The sequence below is a fragment of the Mus caroli genome, unplaced genomic scaffold (genome assembly GCF_978045245.1).
Source record: "Mus caroli unplaced genomic scaffold, Mus_caroli_1 scaffold_16, whole genome shotgun sequence".
Lineage (NCBI taxonomy): Eukaryota > Metazoa > Chordata > Mammalia > Rodentia > Muridae > Mus > Mus caroli.
This window is the reverse complement of record NW_028227271.1, coordinates 80,199,503-80,218,445: the sequence shown is the minus strand read 5'-3', so window position 1 is coordinate 80,218,445 and position 18,943 is coordinate 80,199,503.

Sequence of the window (18,943 nt, the reverse complement as noted above, 5' to 3'; positions counted from 1 at the left end):
TTTACCGAGGCACCGAGAAAACCTTTTCTTTGAAAAAGTATTAGTACAGAAAGTAGGTGCAAGTCCTAAATGTGGAAAGGAATTTCCTACCTTCTGGGGGTACCTGGCTCCAAGCTATAAAGCTATTTTATAAAAACATGATATAGCTTAGTTTGCATTTGAATAAATCCAGTTAGCAGGTACAGTGGTAAACATACCTAACAGTTATAACCTCAGATCCCCCCAGCCCTAGCCCTCTCTATTTAGCCCCTTGTTGCTGAAAAGCTGAGTTTACACTTAACACTTCACTTCTTCCTACTGTGGTAACATTGTGTGTTTCACAGTTACTGAATTTGCATTATAATTTAAGATACACTAAAATGTGAAATTTTAAATCTAGAGAGTTGAAATAAGTAAGTATGTTTAAATATCAGTAGAAGAGTGCTAGGTTTGTCTTTCAACTCCAGATTTCTTGAAATACTTGTGGACAGATAGCCCACATCATCCATTGCATTCTAAGTAAAGTAAAAGGAGGCTTGGGTTTCTCTGTAGCAGGCATAAATTACTACCAATGGGAATATAGCAAATCTCAGCTGAGATCTACCCCATAGAAAAGACCCAATCTGAACTTCCAAGTCACTAGAAAATGGAATGTAAAATATACCTTTATTAGTAATAAAGCTATTTTAGTGTTTACTTGTGCTTATTTTAACAAAGTATTAAAGAAATTGCACTATTAATATTGACATTGATTAATTGTCCTTACTTATATAAATACCAAGGAAGGTTTTTGTTGTTGTTGTTGTTACATCTTTGAGAATTTTATAAAGTATTTTGGATCACATTCACTGACATCCAAGACCTCCCAGATGCAGTCTTCTGCTTCCCTGACCAGTGAACTTTTATCCACTTTTTTACAAACCCATCAAATTCTAACCATGAACCCTGCATATTCTTGGCTGTGTGGTCTGCTACTAGTGAACAGTGCCTACTTTCTTAGAGAAAACTGACTATTCTCTAAGAGTGATTCTACAGACGTGATATATTTTCAGTCTTCAACCAACAAGTGTATTTAATTTGTTTTAAGCTATTTATGAGAAAGTTCTTGAATAAGGCTGATTTCAAGCAGGCTAGGATTCCCAAGCCTTGGTCTCATCAAATTCACTGTGAAGAGTCCTATCAAACTCTGCACAGTGCACCTCATTATTTCCAAGGTTACGCTTGCTTATCTAACAGGCTCACTGTCTGATAACAGACCAATCAGATATGTGAGTGAAAACAAGAGAAAAGACCTATTAAAGGTCCTTTAGAAGCAAGGCATTGATCCCAAAGGTAAAACATTTCCTGCCCGTAAAGAGAATGCAGTGAATCGATGCCTTCTCTAGTGAGCACTGAAGTTGGTTAATCACGCTAATTAGGTGCTACTTGATGACATTCATTTATGATTAGCTTCGTGAGCACTGTCATAAGCAGACTTTCCTACAGCTCATTAATGAAAGTTCGTGCCATCACAGCTCAGGAAACTTCCTTAAAATCATGTATTCTTTAATTTTAATGAAACATTGCTCCTAATGACAAAAGACCTTTCCAGAATTCTACATTGAAAGCTAAAGTGTTTTACATGGCCATTAGTCTTACATTTTCTTCTATTCCAAAATAGAAATTAGATTTACTGAAAAAGAACATTCATTTCTTTTTCTCTCTTCTGTTTTTTCCTTTTCCCTTCTTTTACTTTTTTTTTCTTTTTTCTTTTCTCCTATGGCTATTTCCATAGGTCTGGTACTCAAACATGTCTCCATCCTAGATTACTTTTTAATGACAATCAATTAATATTCCTATAGACCATAACTGTTGTAGAAATTGTGAAATGTGTTATATTTACCATGAGAATATTTGGAACATCTAAATGAAAGCCATAGTTAAAGAATCTTAAAGTGGAGCTTAAGAACAGCTGTATGTTTTTACTTAAATGAACTAAGCTAGCCTATAACAATGTCTGTGCCCTGGTCTGTCTGGTTTGTTGAGTTTAACATGTCCACAGGTAGTCTGCTTTATGATTGCTACAGTCTATGTGCTTGTAATTATGAATATCTGCACCCAGCAATCTTAATTTTCAAATAAGGAGAAGTCAATATCAATATTTTTGTATATAAATGTAAGAAAGTATTGAAATAAGTGTGATAACCATGATCACAACAATCTATAGCATTAAAAAATTGCTTTTTTTGGGTCTGTTTGTCTTTGCTTCTTTATTTTTTCTTTCAAGATAGGATCTTACTGTAAGTTCTGGTTGTACCAGAAATAACTCTGAAGACCAGACTGGCTTCAAACTCTCAGAGTACCATGCACCTCTCCCTTACAAGTTCTGGAACAATTTGTGCACCCCTATACCTGGCTAAAAATGCCAATTGCAATTTGCATAACATCAATTCCAGAGAAGTATAGGGAAATGCACACAAAGTATAGGTAAATGCACAAGCATGCACACATACACACAGATACACACACACACACACCCCACATATCCTAAAGACTTATTTTTATATGTATATATGTGTGTCTGTTTGTGTATGTTTCCTTTTAAGGTTGCCTTTGAAAGCAAGAAGGGGCATCAAATTCCCAAGTGAGAGTATACAGGAAATTGTAAGCTCAAGATATGAGGGCTGGGACTCCAACTCTAGAAGCACAGAGGTACACTTAAGCACTGAGCTGTCTCTATAGCTCACACATTTTTATACCGATAAAAACAGTAATAAACATGCCTGTGTCCACATCTGTATTATGGCTATATAATTAATTATATTATTGACATAGTACATATTTATACATGTGTCTGGCTATCAAATTTCCTACTTCCTGATTTTAAATTGCAGTAAGTCCTGAGTTTTTAATATTTTTTGGTTGATATACCTTCCTTATTTCTAAATGATATATTGTTCTTGATTCTTATCAGCTAAAGCAATGACTACTTTCTTCCTCTGATGACAACTGATAATTAAGCTCATAAGTCATTGCTACATCCCAACTTACTCATAAGTCATCCTCACACGTCATCTTACAGTATTTATATCTCTGTATATAGCAGTGTGCATGCATACACGTTTATATTATATAGTCGGAAATGATTTATCATATTTTACAGTGCACACATGTATGTATATAGATGTTTTTACATACAATATCATAGATCAATCATGCTTATCCTAATTTGATAAAGAATATGGACTACTCTCATAAGAAATTTGTTAACACCACAGGTTGTACCAGGTGATATGAATTTTCCAGGTAAGTTATAAAATATATTAATTTCTCCTTAATTCCCAGAAAATACTTTCTATTCTTTAATTTTTCAATTTAAGAAAGAAAAAAATTGAGTGACTTAAATGTAACTTAGTTTAAAACAAATTGGACATAATTTATAATTTTAATTTTTTTTATAATTTGTAACAATATTATATATAAATATATCTACCTTAAACTTACAAAGTTAAAACAATATATAATAATTTTTCAAAAAATAAAAGATTTTAAATTGTTCAAAAGATACTTTATTAATGTATTTAGTTAATTTTGAATTAGCTGTAACATGTATTACAAAGAATTCTCTTCTTTATTCTTCTACAAATCTGTTAAATTCAGGACTACTTCTAATTCTTGACATTAATTAATAAAAAGCTTAAAATTCTAATACCATTTTATGACCAAGTATGAGTATTTAAGAACAAGTCATACAATTTATTACAAAGCAATTTAATATCATTAGACATTAGTAGTTTTAGAAAATGTTTGCAGAATAAAATGTAGAAGGTCATATTGCTTTTTATGTTTGGCAGGCCTTATTAAACACTTGTAAAATGCTAGCAAAAGCATAGTTATTGTTATTAAAATTTAAAATAGGGTTGTTTCTTTTAATGTAAAATAAAAATAAAAATATATATGTATAATTACAACAATGAATGCTGTTCAGCACAGACAAACCCACCATGTCAATAAATGTGCATGTAATTTCACTTTTGACTATTACCCCATTGTTTTAGTTTGGATTTCATTGCTGTGAAGAGACATCACTACCAAGGCAACTCTTTTTTTTTTTTTAATATTTTTAATTAGGTATTTTCCTCATTTACATTTCCAATGCTATCCCAAAAGTTCCCCATCCCCTCCCCCCACTCCCCTACCCACTCACTCCCACTTTTTGGCCCTGGTGTTCCCCTGTACTGGGGCATATAAAGTTTGCAAGTCCAATGGGCCTCTCTTTCCAGTGATGGCCGACTAGGCCATCTTTTGATACATATGAAGCTAGAGTCAAGAGCTCTGGGGTACTGGTTAGTTCATAATGTTGTTCCACCTATAGGGTTGCAGATCCCTTTAGCTCCTTGGGTACTTTCTCTAGCGGGTGCCCTGTGATCCATCCAATAGCTGACTGTGGGCATCCACTTCTGTGTTTGCTCTTGTAAAGGACAACATTTAGTTGGAAGTGGTGACTGTTTTAGTGGTTTAGTCCATTATCATCATGACAGGAAACATAGCAGCATCCAGGAGGATGTGGTGCTGGAGATGTTGAGAGTCTTTGATCTGCAGAAGACTCTATTTTCCACAGGAAACCAGGAGGCTCTCGAACCCACCCATAGAGTGACATACTTCCCCTAACAAGGCTACACCAATTCCAACAAGGCCACACCTATTCCAACAAGGCCACACCCCTAATCGGGTCACTTCCAATGAGCCAAGCATATGCAAACCATCAAACACACTTTACAAATTTAAGAGTTACTCATTAAAGCTCAAGGGCAATTCTATGAGGCAAATACCTTTTGAGTTTATTTCCCCAATGATTTTCAAGCTCAGTTAAAAGTTTGTATCTCTTAGCTGCAATGAAAGCATCAAAAGACATAGAAACGATGTGATACATCACAGTTCACTAAATGCATTCCATATATTAAATGGAATTCTTTGTCCAAATCACTTCATATACAGTGAAATGAATATTTTTGTGTGCATCTATGTGTGTGTGTGTTGGAGGGTGTGTGAACATGCCTGTTAACATGTGTTTCAGTGAATGAGGGGGGCATTTACCTGCTTATATGTGCAGGTGGAGGCCAGAAGACTTGGGAAGTAATTCCTCAAGAACCATCCAAAGTTCTTTGAAATAAGGATTCTCACATGCTGGACCCAGAAATGTAACCCAGTTTTAAGAGGACATGTACCTATTGATCTCCCTGGCATGTGTTTTGGAGATCTAACACAGATCTCTGTTTTTGCAGTAACTATTCCATACTCATAACCCTGAGCATTCCTCTTATTAAATATGAAGAATCTGAGGCACACAGTCACCAAAGTCATTAGTCACACAGATTAAAACAAGATTTTTTTTAAACTGCTGGAAATCTTTATTTCATTACCATTCAAAATGTCTGTTCTTTCTATGTTAAGTCACAAAAAAGAAAGATCTAATAAATAAAAAGTAAGGCTTTGGGAGTGTGCTAGAGCCTACTGTCTGAGCAGTGTACTGGGTCTTTTGATTTCAAGGTCACAAACTCAATTCATTTTCAAGTTTAGAGATTGTTTCCAGGAAAAGAAAATCCTTCACAGTACAGGGTAACTTCTTTTAAAGACTTAAAGTGGAATTATAAATCTAGGATGAAGTGTATTGAAAGATGTCAAAGCAGTAATTTTCTAAGCAGGAAAGTTTAAATGATCCCTTAAGAAACACTAAGTTCCTTTTTTTAAAGAAGTACAAACACTTTTTCTTCTACCTCTGACAAAATCTTGGCACAGTCCAAATGATTTTTATATCAGTTTATACAGAAGAAAAAAAAAAGTGTGTGTGTGTGTGTGTGTGTGTGTGTGTGTGTGTGTGTGTGTGTATCCAAAGCAAAACACTACAACTGAACAAAGACTTTTCTGTATGGATGAATGGGTCGTATGACTCTAATTGTTCTATGTAAATATTCTTGGGCATCCTATCGATTTCCTTAACACTTAGCAACTGCTCTTTTATAAATGAGTGTGTTTGTGGGTGTGGGCATGTGTGAGTATGGGATTATTGACCCAGTAATGAAATGGAAATTCATTTTTTAAACACAAATTATTTTGTATTGATAGACATAACACCAGTCTTGTTTATATTACTGATTTCTGTAGAATTAATATTTAAAAAATAAAGCTGGGCAATGGCTTTGCTATCAACCCCAATGATTGTTCCTGAATGAATGACACACAGCCTTCATATTTTAATATGCCTTAAAATCGCCATACTATTAATCCACTTACCACCAATAATCCCTAGTTATTACTTACTAAACTCTATAGTCTATCTTGTCTGCTCTGGATCCAGAGGGCTACTCTCTGGATTCCCTCTTCTGGCTCCCTCACATGGCAACTATGCCTTTTTGTCTTGCACTTTTGTCAGGCATGGTGTCTCTCTTCTCCTCCACAGTCTCGCAGCATGGCAGATCTCCCCTCCTTTTCTTCCTTTCACCTAGTGCTAAGCCTGGGAAATTCCAACAACCAGACACTGTGTTTCCCATCTATTGGCGGTTGGTATTTTTTTTAACCAATCAGAACCAACTGGTGGGGACAGGGTCCCAGACACTGTAAGCATTTTGGGGGGCCCAAATTAACAATCGAATATAAGCAGGATTAGGCCAAACCCACTATGGATTTTATTATTATAACAAATGTTTTTCTTTGCAATAATTTAAGATCATTTGAACTTTTGAGAAATGTCACACTGATAATTTCATGGCATGAACATTCAATAATTTACTGAAACATCAGGGTGAGCCTGGGCTTACCGTGTGCAATTCATCTTTTTAGGAATATACTACTTTGTCAGTGGTGCTCACTACATAATAAACAGTCTTGTAAATCCAATAAAAGAAAGCACTCATTGGGCTCAACACTCAGTCTTCCACTTCTGTCCAATTGAGGTGATGGCATGTGCTCACTAGAAGTGAGCAAACACACTCATATCCCGTTGTGAGCCCCCAGATGCTATTCAGAAGGCAGTGGGCAATAAGCACACCCTTCCTCCTCTCCTACAGGGATCCAGGGCTCTGTACACACTTAAGGAAATAACGTTCATTCTCTGTTGCTCATCGCTGTGGACTGAGCTCCTGTTCCAATCCTCTCAGAAGACTTTTCTTTCAGACGCCAAGATAAAAACACGCCACCTTCATGTGACTGGCAAGAAGAGATTGAGTGGTGGATATATGTGTAGATTAGACAAGAGTATCTTGAGTTAGGTACATTTTTAGTTTTCAGTCAGCTGAATGGGTTTGCTTCTGGTTCTGGGATGACACAGTTCTAATTTATATTGAAAAACCTGAAAGAATAGAAAAGGGATTTTCTCAGAGGACTATGTCCGGACATACTTATTTTAGAAGCTCTGGAATTAATTTAATATAGAAAACAAATAAAAGAGAAAAATGACCAAATTTTTTAAACAACTCCTTGTGTTTACCTTAATGTGTTTCGTTTTCATCATTCCGGCCATGTCTCATGGGCAAAATAAATATATAGAAAATTTAGTGTATGACATTATTTCCGTTCTACTCAGATATTTGTTAGTTTTTACTACATAGATGTTTTATATTAGAGCACACTATATGCTAATTTAAAGATGATGTGATTACAGGTTTATATTAAGGAGATCCCAAATAATATTAATGTGAACATTGTAGAAAAAAAATTGGCCATATATACAAGATACAATTTTTGAACTATAATGTCAGTTACTAAAATGTATGTATTAATATACAAAATAATTGATATTGTCAGGTTGTCATCTATCTTTACATAACAGGCTTTTTATAGTTTTTTTAAGATTTTGTGTGCTGGGTACTGTGGAGATTTTAAGGGGAGTGATACATTGTAAGGAACACAATGATGTTACAGGATTGATATCAATTATTTGAATTCAAGAATTGCAAATACAGCATAGAACCATTCAGCATGTTTTATGGGTTGGTTTTTGTTCTGCTAAAGAGCAGAGGCTGCAGATTTAACCTCAGAACTAGATGAAAATCTTACAGAGATAAGGTACTGAAAATGCCAATCACATTTAAATTGTGTCCTGGGGTCTATTAGAATTCAGTATGGCAGCCAATCTTATTACAAGGGTAAACAGGAATACAGAAATATGCATAGAGTAAGATGAGAGATGAGATAAGGGGATAAGAGCTTTGGACACACCTATGAGAGAAGCTGGAGCAGGTTCCCCCTCACGGTTTTCAGTGGGAACCAGTTCTGCAGACAGCCGGATTTTATTCTCTATCTTACAACTGTGAAAAAATATGTTTCTATAATATAAGTCACCATGTATGTTATATTTAGTTCTAACAACCCTAAATAATAAATGCAGTGTCTAGAAGAGACCTAGTGAATTCATTGAGTGAAAATGTATTATGGCCAGAGTGTCAACATTAATAATTTGCTTCATTTAATGTCTCATAGAAATTTTCTCATATTTGTTTTATAATTATATTAGACATATATAAATATTTCCATGTTAAACACAAAGCCTGACAAAATCAGGTTATGTGTTGATATTAAACAAGAAAGAGAAAAAAAAAGTTTAAAAAAGGGAGTAAGATCACTAAGAAGAACAACTTCTTACTTCTTATCACACCTAGAAAAAGATATACTGCTTTTGAAAAGTAGAGATGGGACAAGATGTGGGAAGCCACATGTGCCGTTGCAGGGTGGCATTGGCTTCTGCTGGCCACCACGCATACATAGGCAGTAAAGTTCTTTTGCCAAGATGAGGTTTTGAGAATTAACCAAAATTAACCAATCAGATGAGAGACAAGTTAACCAATCAGATGAGAGACAAGTTAACCAATCAGATGAGAGACAAGTTAACCAATCAGATGTAGGCATGCAAATGAGGTCATAAGCATAACCCAAGCACAACCAATCCAGGTGTGAGACACGCCTTTCCTAGGCCTATATAAGCAGCACCAGTTCTGGGCTTGGGGGTCTCTCTTTGCCTCTGCAATCAAGCTCTCCCAATAAACGTGTGCAGAAGGATCCTGTTGCAGCGTCGTTCTTGCTGGCGAGCCAGGGTGCGTCAAGTCACTGCCCATCCGGAGGCATGCTGAGAGAGCAGCCAATCAGGTGTGGACACGCTGCACTGAGGTGTATATAAGCAGCGCCTTTTTGGGGCTGGGGTCTTCCTCTTCATGCTGAAGCTAGGGTAATAAAGAATTGCTGCAGAAGGATCCAGTTGTTCACGTGTGTGTTCTTGCTGGCAAGACAATAGCGTGCAACAAGTGGTGTTGAAAACCCTGGAAAAGAAACATCTTCAGGCACAAGCGAAGACCCCCTGCTACAGGGAGGATTCAGAACTGCATCGTGGGGAAGGAGCAGTTAATAAAGTGTTCCCGTAAAACAGACTGCTGAGAAGGATCAGGCATGGATTCAGAACTCTTCAGTTGAGGAACGGTGGTACCAGTAAGTCTCCCCAATTGATCCCTGGTAAAAGGGGGATATGTGTTTTAAGAAAAAGGAAAAGAAAAGGGAGAAAAAAATAAAAGGAATCAGTGATAAAGAAAAGGAAATAGTGAAGGAAAAGAAAAGGGAAAGGAAAGGAAGGGGAAAAAAGGGGGGAAGGAAAGGAAAGGAAGGAAAGAAAGGATTGAGACAATAAGGTTCTCGGCTTTAGGACAAGTTAAGGTTCATGAGTTATGCTTTTTTCTCCAATTGACCCTTTGTGGGTAGGTCTGATAGTTTTGGTATTGTTTGTTCTGATATATGGACTCTGTTACTGTTTGAAACTGTGTGTAGAGGCAGTCAAGACAGGTCAGAAAATCCTTACAGAGCAACAAGAGAGTATGTCAGAAAAGGAGAAGGGCTTAAAAAGAAAAAAGAAAAAGAAAGGAGACACAGTGTTATCAGGTGGACAGAAAGGACAAAATAAAAGTGCCTAGACAGAGGAGGAAGGCAAATTAGCTTCCGCGCCCCCTCCCTATGCCTGCTCAGCAGCCGCATATAGACGGACCTTCTGTCCAAAGGCGAGCATATAGACGGACCTTCTGTCCAAAGGTGAGCCAGGGTGCGTCAAGTCACTGCCCATCCCGAGGCATGCTGAGAGAGCAGCCAATCAGGTGTGGACACGCTGCACTGAGGTGTATATAAGCAGCGCCTTTTTGGGGCTGGGGTCTTCCTCTTCATGCTTCCTCCCTATGCCTGCTCAGCAGCCGCATATAGACGGACCTTCTGTCCAAAGGATTGGAGAGAGGTTAAATTCTCCTTGCTGGGATGTCCTATTTTTACCGACCAAGCAGGGCAGAGATATCATGAGCCTCTAGATTTCAAAGTAATCAGGAATTTGGCTGAGTCCATGCGGAATTACGGCTTAACTGCCTCCTATACTGTGGCTCAAGTAGAGGCCTTGAATAGACACTGCATGACACCGTCCAATTGGGCAGTCTTGGTGAAGGCGTGCCTTTCACCTGGGCAGTATTTAGATTGGAAAGCCTTCCTTATTGAATTTGCAAATGAACAGGCAGTGGCTAACTCTGCTGCAGGAAATCCAGTATGGGATAGGGATATGCTGCTAGGCCAAGGTCGCTTTGCACAACAACAGACAGGATATCCAGTGCAGGTGTTTGAGCAGGTGAATCAGATTGCCATAAGGACATGGAAATCATTGCCCACCTGTGTTGATGGTGTTGCAGAACTCCAGAGAGACAATGAGGCACTGAATCATGTAAGAGAGGAGCGCTCTCAATTGGTTTGGGAGAGAGGGTCTGTTTGTGTTTCCTCAGGATCATTGACAACAGCTGCAGGTGCCTGAGCAGCTGACCAGAGCAATTCAGGGCAGGTGGAGCTGTGAGGACATGGATGTTCCTGTGGCTGGAGGTGCTCCTGCTAGTGAGAACTGAAGAGCTCTGTGTTCCTGAAACCATGCCATTGACGCATTCGGGTGTTTCCTCAATTCTTTACATCTAATGCCAGATTTTAAGCCTTAATGGAACTCGAATAGAACCCATCATTTTTGGCAATTTTACTTCTTGGCTTACCTCTGCTTTTTCTTACTTTAAGGAATGGGTGGGAGTGATTTTGTTTGGTGCTGCCATATGCTGTGGACTGGTGTTCATGCTCTGGTTGGTATGCAAATTCAGAACCCAACAAAAACGTGACAAAGTAATTAACTCAGGCACTTTTAGCTATTGAAAATGGTGCCTCCCCTGAAGTTTGGTTATCTATGCTCAAGAATTAGTCGGCATCTGAGTCCTCTGCTCTTGCACCCCACGAATTTATGGGTCCATTGCACCGGGAGGAGAGAGACTCGACAATCATTGATCAGCCCTTGCACATTGCTGAGGTTTCCTCTTTGCACGCAATAGGGTGATCATGATTTTCCTAATAAACCAATGTAAAATTTGGGCTGGTCTCACTTGTAGAGTTCACCCTAGGCCATCTAGCAGTTATTGTCACACAGCACTGTGGTATCCAGAGACAGGCAACTTTCCTCGTGCACAGACCAACCTAAGACATGGGGCCTGGTGGTGATAGGGTTACCCTATGATGGATAAGGCTGTGACATTAGAGGAATGACCTAAAACAGGAGCCACAGCAGATGGACGTAACTGCAGAGACCTAGACCAGCCTCGTCTTAATAAAACAAAAAGGGGGAGATGTGAGAAGCCGTCCCTATCAATCTGCAATTGCATTACAAGATGGTGCCGGTTTCCACTGTGCCTATATGGCCTAACTGGTAAACAAGCAATATGTGCATGTGCAAGAATGTGTTCGCCCCCAAGTCACTGCCCATCCCGGGGCATGCTGAGAGAGCAGCCAATCAGGTGTGGACATGCCACACTGAGGTGTATATAAGCAGTGCCTTTTGGGGGCTCAGGGTCTTCCTCTTCGTGCTGAAGCTAGCATAATAAAGAATTGCTGCAGAAGGATCCAGTTGTTCATGTGTGTGTTCTTGCTGGCGAGACAATAGCATGTGACATGTGGAGAATAAAATAAGCTAACAGGAAGCTTACAGAGAATTGCAAAGCTGTGCCAAAAGTAACCACTTTGTGGGATAGTTAAAAACCTGAACAGATAGTCCTGGGATTATTGCAGGCAGTGATAAAGAAACAGGAAATTTATGTAAAACTAAAGCAACCTCCTGAAGGATACTAAACCAAACACTAGAGTTATAAGGATAACATCTCGTCAAAAAGATACTGGACAAATAGAGCCTATGAAGCTGGGACTTATTTTTAATAGAAGAATACCCTATTACATTTATATACTCTGGAGTTGTACCACAACAAGAGACTGAGCAAAGCATGCAAGTTAATGCAGAAATATACTAGTAAAGGTACACGGTAAAGAGAGGAAGAATGGGGCTGAATGTTTTAACAGAACTGAAGTCCTCTCCCTTCTCCCTCCCAGTGAAAAGTAGCTAAATAATTGATGTAAAGGTGTGGAAAATAACATTTGATGCTCAAGGTCTGTGAATCAAAACTCATGACTGTACATAGGATTTATTTTTAATCCAATTAGTAGTTTGTTTTACCCAGAAACATCTTTTCTTTTCTTTAATTATAAATGTGCAACTTGCAGCTATACTGCTCTTAGGTTTACTTCTTAGAACAAAATGCTTATGGATTAAGTAAAGTCTATCAAAGAGTATGATAAACAGCTCATTAGTCTATCTTAAAAATTATTTTCAAAAGCAAAACACAGATGTCCAGCAGACATGCTTCAGAGGCAGGCTGCTCTGCCTGGCTCAACAGCAGACACATCCCATGTGAATTTTCAGTTGTTCCTTAGAGAATTCCAACTTGGCTCATGCCTAGAGCTCCAGAAAATCTTCGCATTTCTGGTTGTTTAGTATTAGATAGTCTAACACATAGCTGTAGAACTGAACAATATGGAAGACAGGTACATAAAAAAATATTATTGAATTGAAAGTAAATGAAAGTGTGTAAGTAACTGTTGTCTGGTGCTGTTCAGCTCACTGCATTGTCTTTTAAAGGTGTTATTGACATTGCTGTCCCTAAATTAAATATATGATATGCTTTTAAAAAATTCCAAGGACCTTAAAACTTACAGTCTGATACATACGTTGCAAACTAACTGGCTGAACAAAACCTTCCATGTTCTCTGTCTTTATTTCTAGATTCTTCTGGGTTTTGTCACAGAGCATGAGAACATGCACCCTGAGTCAGAGTGACCAATGCCCTTCCCTCTGTATCAATGTGGCAAACATGCTGGGTGCCTTCCCGCTGATAGCTAGCTAGTGACAATTTTAAATAGCTTTAAGGCATGAGACAATTATTATCTTCAAGAACGATCTGTCTGTTCTTTTATTTATTTTTCTTCTTTTCATGTGTATGTCTGTACAACTTGTTTGTGTGTTTACATGTGTATGGGTGTCTGGGTGTTTGCATGGAGGGGTGATATGTGAATATGTTCATGCAAGTACAGAAGCCCTAATTTGATGTTGGAAGAATCTTCATTTAATCCTCCTCACCTGTCTTATTGTTTTTCAGGCAAGGGAAAAAACAAACCCAGAACCTGCTGATACACATAGTACCTCTGGACCTCTTATTGTAAGGGTCATGCTTCTATCTTCTGGAGCTGGAATTACATGCAGACCTCCACACCTAGAGTGTATTTTTTTCAATTTTTTATCATTTTCTTTATTTACATTTCTCCTAGTTTTCTCTCTGAAACTCCCCTATCCTCTCCCCTCTCCCCCTTCTCCCTGACCTGCCCACTCTTGCTTCCTGGCCCTGGCATTAACCTACCCTGGGGCATAGAGCCTTCACAGGACCAAGGACCTTTCTCCTCCCATTGATGATCAACCCAGCCATCCTCTGCTACATACACAGCTAGAGCCACAAGTCCCTCCATGAGTTTTCTTTGATTGGTGGTTTAGTCCCAGGGAGCTCTGGGGTTACTGGTTAGTTCATATTGTTGTTCCTCCTAGAGAACTGCAGACCCCTTTAGCTCCTTGGGTACTTTCTCTAGCTCCTTCATTGGGGACCCTGTGCTCTGTCTAATGAATGTCTGTGAGCATCCACTTTTGTATTAGTCAGGCAGAGTCTCTCAGGAGACAGCTAGATCAGGCTCCTGTCAGCAAGCTCTTGTTGGCATCTGCCATAGTGTCTGGGTTTGGTGGTTCTTTATGGGGTCGATCCTCAGGTGGGGAAGTGTCTGGATTGTCATTGTTTTAGTCTCTGCTCTGAACTTTGTCTCTGTGACTCCTTCAATGGGTATTTTGTTCCCCACTTTTAAGAAGGATTGAAGTATCCACACTTTGGTCTTCCTCCTTCAGTTTCATGTGTTTTGCAAACTGTATCTTGGGTATTCTGAGCTTCTGAGCTAATATCCACTTATCAGTGAGTGCATACCATGTGTGTTCTTTTGTGATTGGGTTACCTCGCTTAGGATGATGTTCTCCAGATTCATCCATTTGTCTAAGAATTTCAACAACTCATTGTTTTTAATAGCTGAGTAGAACTCCATTTTGTATATGTACCACTTTTTCTGTATCCATTCCTCTGTTGAGGGACATCTGGGTTCTTTCTAGCTTCTTGCTATTATAAATAAGGCTGCTATGAACATAGTGGAGCATGACTTCTTATTAAAAGTTGGAGCATCTTCTGGGTATATGCCCAGGAATGGTATTGTGTATTAACATGAGGTTGGGTATCCAGATGTTGATCATTAGGCTGGAGTAGCAGGTCTTTTAACCTCTGAGCAATTCCCCAGCCCTATCTCATCATCTTAATTAAGGGGACCAAGCAGGATATTTAAGCTATGATATATGCACCGTCCATGTCAACAAATTCTTTAATTTCTTTACTTCCTTTCCCTCATATCAAGTCCCTGTCAGAAAACATGCTACACACCTTTATAGCAGGTCTTCTGGTATAGGTTGCAAAAAGGTGTCAATGTCAAGGTCTAATAATCTTACATTGTTTGCCCTTTTCTCAGAAAGTAACCATGTGACAATGGCAAGCTTTTAAAACAGATAAGCAAAGGGTTCTTTTAGTCATATTTCCATTCTGCATCATGCATTTGTATCAAAGTGTTGTAAGAAACAGATAGCAGCTGTGGCTATTTAAAACTTGACAATAGTTGGGCCTTTAACCTCTGGAGGCAGAGAGAGGCAAGCCGAGCTGGGTAAGTCCATGGCCATCCTGGTCTATAGAACTAGTTCTAGGACAGTCAGGGCTACACAAAGGAACCATGTCTCAAAAAAGAACAGCAATACTAAATGAAACAAATGTAGACAACAAACCAACAAACCTAACAATGAAATGTATTTTCTCACTCTTCTCGTCCGTGAAGGAAAGATTCTAAGCAGCTGAACTTGATTAAAGCCACTTCTGACTCAGTGGTGCAGACTCCCGACAATGTGTGAATAAATAAATGAATGTTCCCAGCATCTATAAATTATATTACACTAGAAATTGCTGATTGGCAAGGACATTCACACCTTATTTACAAACCAGAAACAGATTCTCAGCTATTTGGTTACTATAAAATCTAGCACAGTATTTAAGGCACTCAATCCTCACACAAAGCATTTTACTCAGTAACTAAGGATACTGTGAGCACTTTTCGTGTGTGTACTAATTAGTAAAATTCCATTCTGTGAAATACAGTTGATGTAGAGTTAACTTAATTTTTTTTTGTTTCTAGATTTTTTTTTAAATTCTGACTTGTAGGAGTATAGCCCAAATAAGTTAAAGGAAAACAATTTGAAAAACAAAATATGATATCCTTTCCCAATTCTTGGAATAGGCACCATTTCAATAAGTTTCAGCACATAAAATACTCTGAAGACACCTACTTTTGCTATCAACTGTAGGTTGTTAATTTTCTCTGCAACTCTCTGACCTTTTTTATTAACCAAAAAAACATTGAACAGATTAAACTGGCCAGGTCAAATTTTTATCAACAGCACATTTGGTATCTATCTGAATAAATATTATCTATGCACATTTCTAAACCATATATGAATGGCTTTGTGTTTTATTCACATTCTAAAAACGTAGTTCATGTCCTCTCCTTTGAAGTATTTACATGGTAAAGGAAACTAACAAAGGAGCAGCCCCACTACCACCTCTAACAGATGCAGCTGCTGTCAGTCAACTTAAATCGTATATTAGTTTCTATAACCTTCAAAATCTACATAATTCTATACATAACTGACCTTGCCTCCTGCACATTCCTGTAAATACCAAATCACATTTTTTTCAAGTAGTCGACAACTAAGATCTTTTCTAGAAAGGACTCTCTACCACTTCTATATCCTTTCCAACAAGGAATTTCCAACTGATTCCACTGCAGAGACAGTTATTGAATTAATGGTTTTGGTGTCGCTGGATTTATTTTAATTACTACTCTGAACATTGAAAGGATGCTGGACTTTTAATTAGTAATCATCGATAGAAAAATTGAACATGCCACGATCAAACAATGTTTGTGACTCTTGTTAGATGTTAAGGAGAAGGAACTTTTCAGAAAAAGAATCCCATGGCTGGGCAGGTCATGAGCCCTAGCAGGAAACCTATGACTATTGTTTGGTACTAGATGACTATGGTGTCAAACTGCTTTCTAAAATCTATGTTTATTATATAGATTAATGTTGCACTCAGTCTGCCTTGGACACTATCACAGAAATTGTAGTACAGAAAACATAAGAGAGATAAGTATAAGTAGAGAATAAGTACATAGCCATTCCACTCCTGGTTTAGTGAAGCTAGTCACTTGCCTAATGGCAAAATAAAATAAAGTGTGCCTAAGAAGACTTTATTATAGTGAAATTCATCTATAGGAGTTTAACATAACAAATATACCTGTAATAGCAAAAAAAATCACTTTCTATCATATGATTACAGATAAATGTGTGCCTGTGACTGTTACTCCGTGAGTTTGAGTGTGTGTGTGTGTGTGTGTCTGTGTGTGTTTGTACAGGAAGTGAAAGATGAAAACAGCAGGCATCTTATAAGATCCCTATTGTCTATCACACACACACACACACATTCACACAAACACACACAAATACATACAATTCTTTACCTCCTCCTTAAAAGTCTATAGACCAAAGCACCTCCTCCAAGAAACAGTAATAAAGGAATACCCTGTGCCCAGGAGGGAACATATCTTCTCCTTTCTCCAACCCTGAAAGGAGGGCTGACTTGCCTGAATGTCTAATTTCTAAGCACATGTGCACACCTTCCCTTCCAGCTCAGTGTCTTACTCAGCAGTTGCGTTCTGAGGCAGCTGCTTTCTGCCTGCTAATCAACCCCCTGCTCAGGGTCCTGGTCAAGTTCAAAGGGGCCAACAGGGCAGAACTTTTTGACTTTTCTTCCCTTGCCTGTTTGCTCACTGGATTCCCCACAGGAGAAAACACTTCACTTACCTCATCAGTGAGTTCAAAGAAAGAAAAACAAGCTTCATGCAGGGCTTCCGGAACTCTTTTAAATCTTCCAGACTGCATAGAGAGAGGTTTCTGTTTCTTTGTATCCATATGATGTGGTTTCAATGGGCAAAATGGACCTGCAGAGATGTATCTGCCTCCTGTCTTTTCTGTAGCTGGCTAGGTATGCTCATTCTGGAGAAAGTAACTCAAAACTCACTGTGCTGTCTTATTTATTCTGTGTGTTCCAATCCCACTTCAATCCAGAGCACAGTTGACGTTGATTCCCATAGAATGCTGACTTGTGTGACTTCACAGTAGGGTCATATACAAGAAGGGGGGGGGGGTTAGAACATAATTTTACCAAGTTATAACTTAAAAATTAAGGATACAACCAGTTAATTTTTTTTTATCACTACTGAGTTTGTTTTCCGTTTTAAATAACAAGTATCAATCAACAGTGCACGTCTAATTAAGGTCTTCCCAGATAAGGATTAGTAAACTAATTTTGCCTTCACTTTTTAAAAATATAGCATCATGCTACACAATGTATGCTTTAAACTCATTCCCACTGAACATCTGTACATTGTACACTAGATATGAAAATTTTTCCCACCTCCGTAACTTTTGATGAGACAGCAATGCCTAATAAGTTCCAAGAGGACTGTACTAGCTAGTTTTATGTCAACTTGACACAGCTGGAGTTATCACAGAGAAAGGAGCTTCAGTTGAGAAAATGCCTCCATGAGATCCAACTGTAAGGCATTTTCTCAATTAGTGATCAAGGGGGAAAGGCCCCTTGTGGGTGGGATCATCCCTGGGCTGGTAGTCTTGTTTCTATATGAGAGCAGGCTGAGGATGCCAGGGGAAGCAAGCCAGTAAAGAACATCCCTCCACTGCCTCTGCATCAGCTCCTGCTTCCTGACCTGCTTGAGTTCCAGTCCTGACTTCCTTGGTGATGAACACCAGTATGGAAGTGTAAGCTGAATAAACTCTTTCCTCCACAACTTTGCTTCTTGGTGATGATGTTTTGTGCAGGAATAAAAACCCTGACTAAGACAAGGACCCTGTTTCTCCTTCAGTGCATGTGCAAAAGGATTATTTCCTTTGAAAATGCTTATAAGATACTCATGGAAAATCTTATCATTATCAAATGAGTGTGTTACTCTATATTGTTTTTAATGGGAATTATAACTCTTGATAGATTGTTATAGTTGGGTTTCTATAGCAAAATAACAAAACTTATATTTACTATACCAGTTTGCAAGTGTTTAAGGATAAAATCATTATTTTATATTTGTCTCATTTCCCTTAAAAATGTAATTTCCTACCCCAGTTAATCTTTCCTACTTGTTATCCTGATATTACTAAATTTCTCATAATACTAATAGTTACATTGTAGTCTAATTATGGCTATGCCTTGGAAGGATATTTAAGACCCTATTCTTTCTTTCTGACTCTTGGCAGACATGGTTGTGCAATCTTGCTCTCATGCCATTTAACCATCATATTCTGGGTCCTTATAACACAGAAATGATGGGGCCAGACATCCATGCCTGAAACTTCTATAGCCATTTC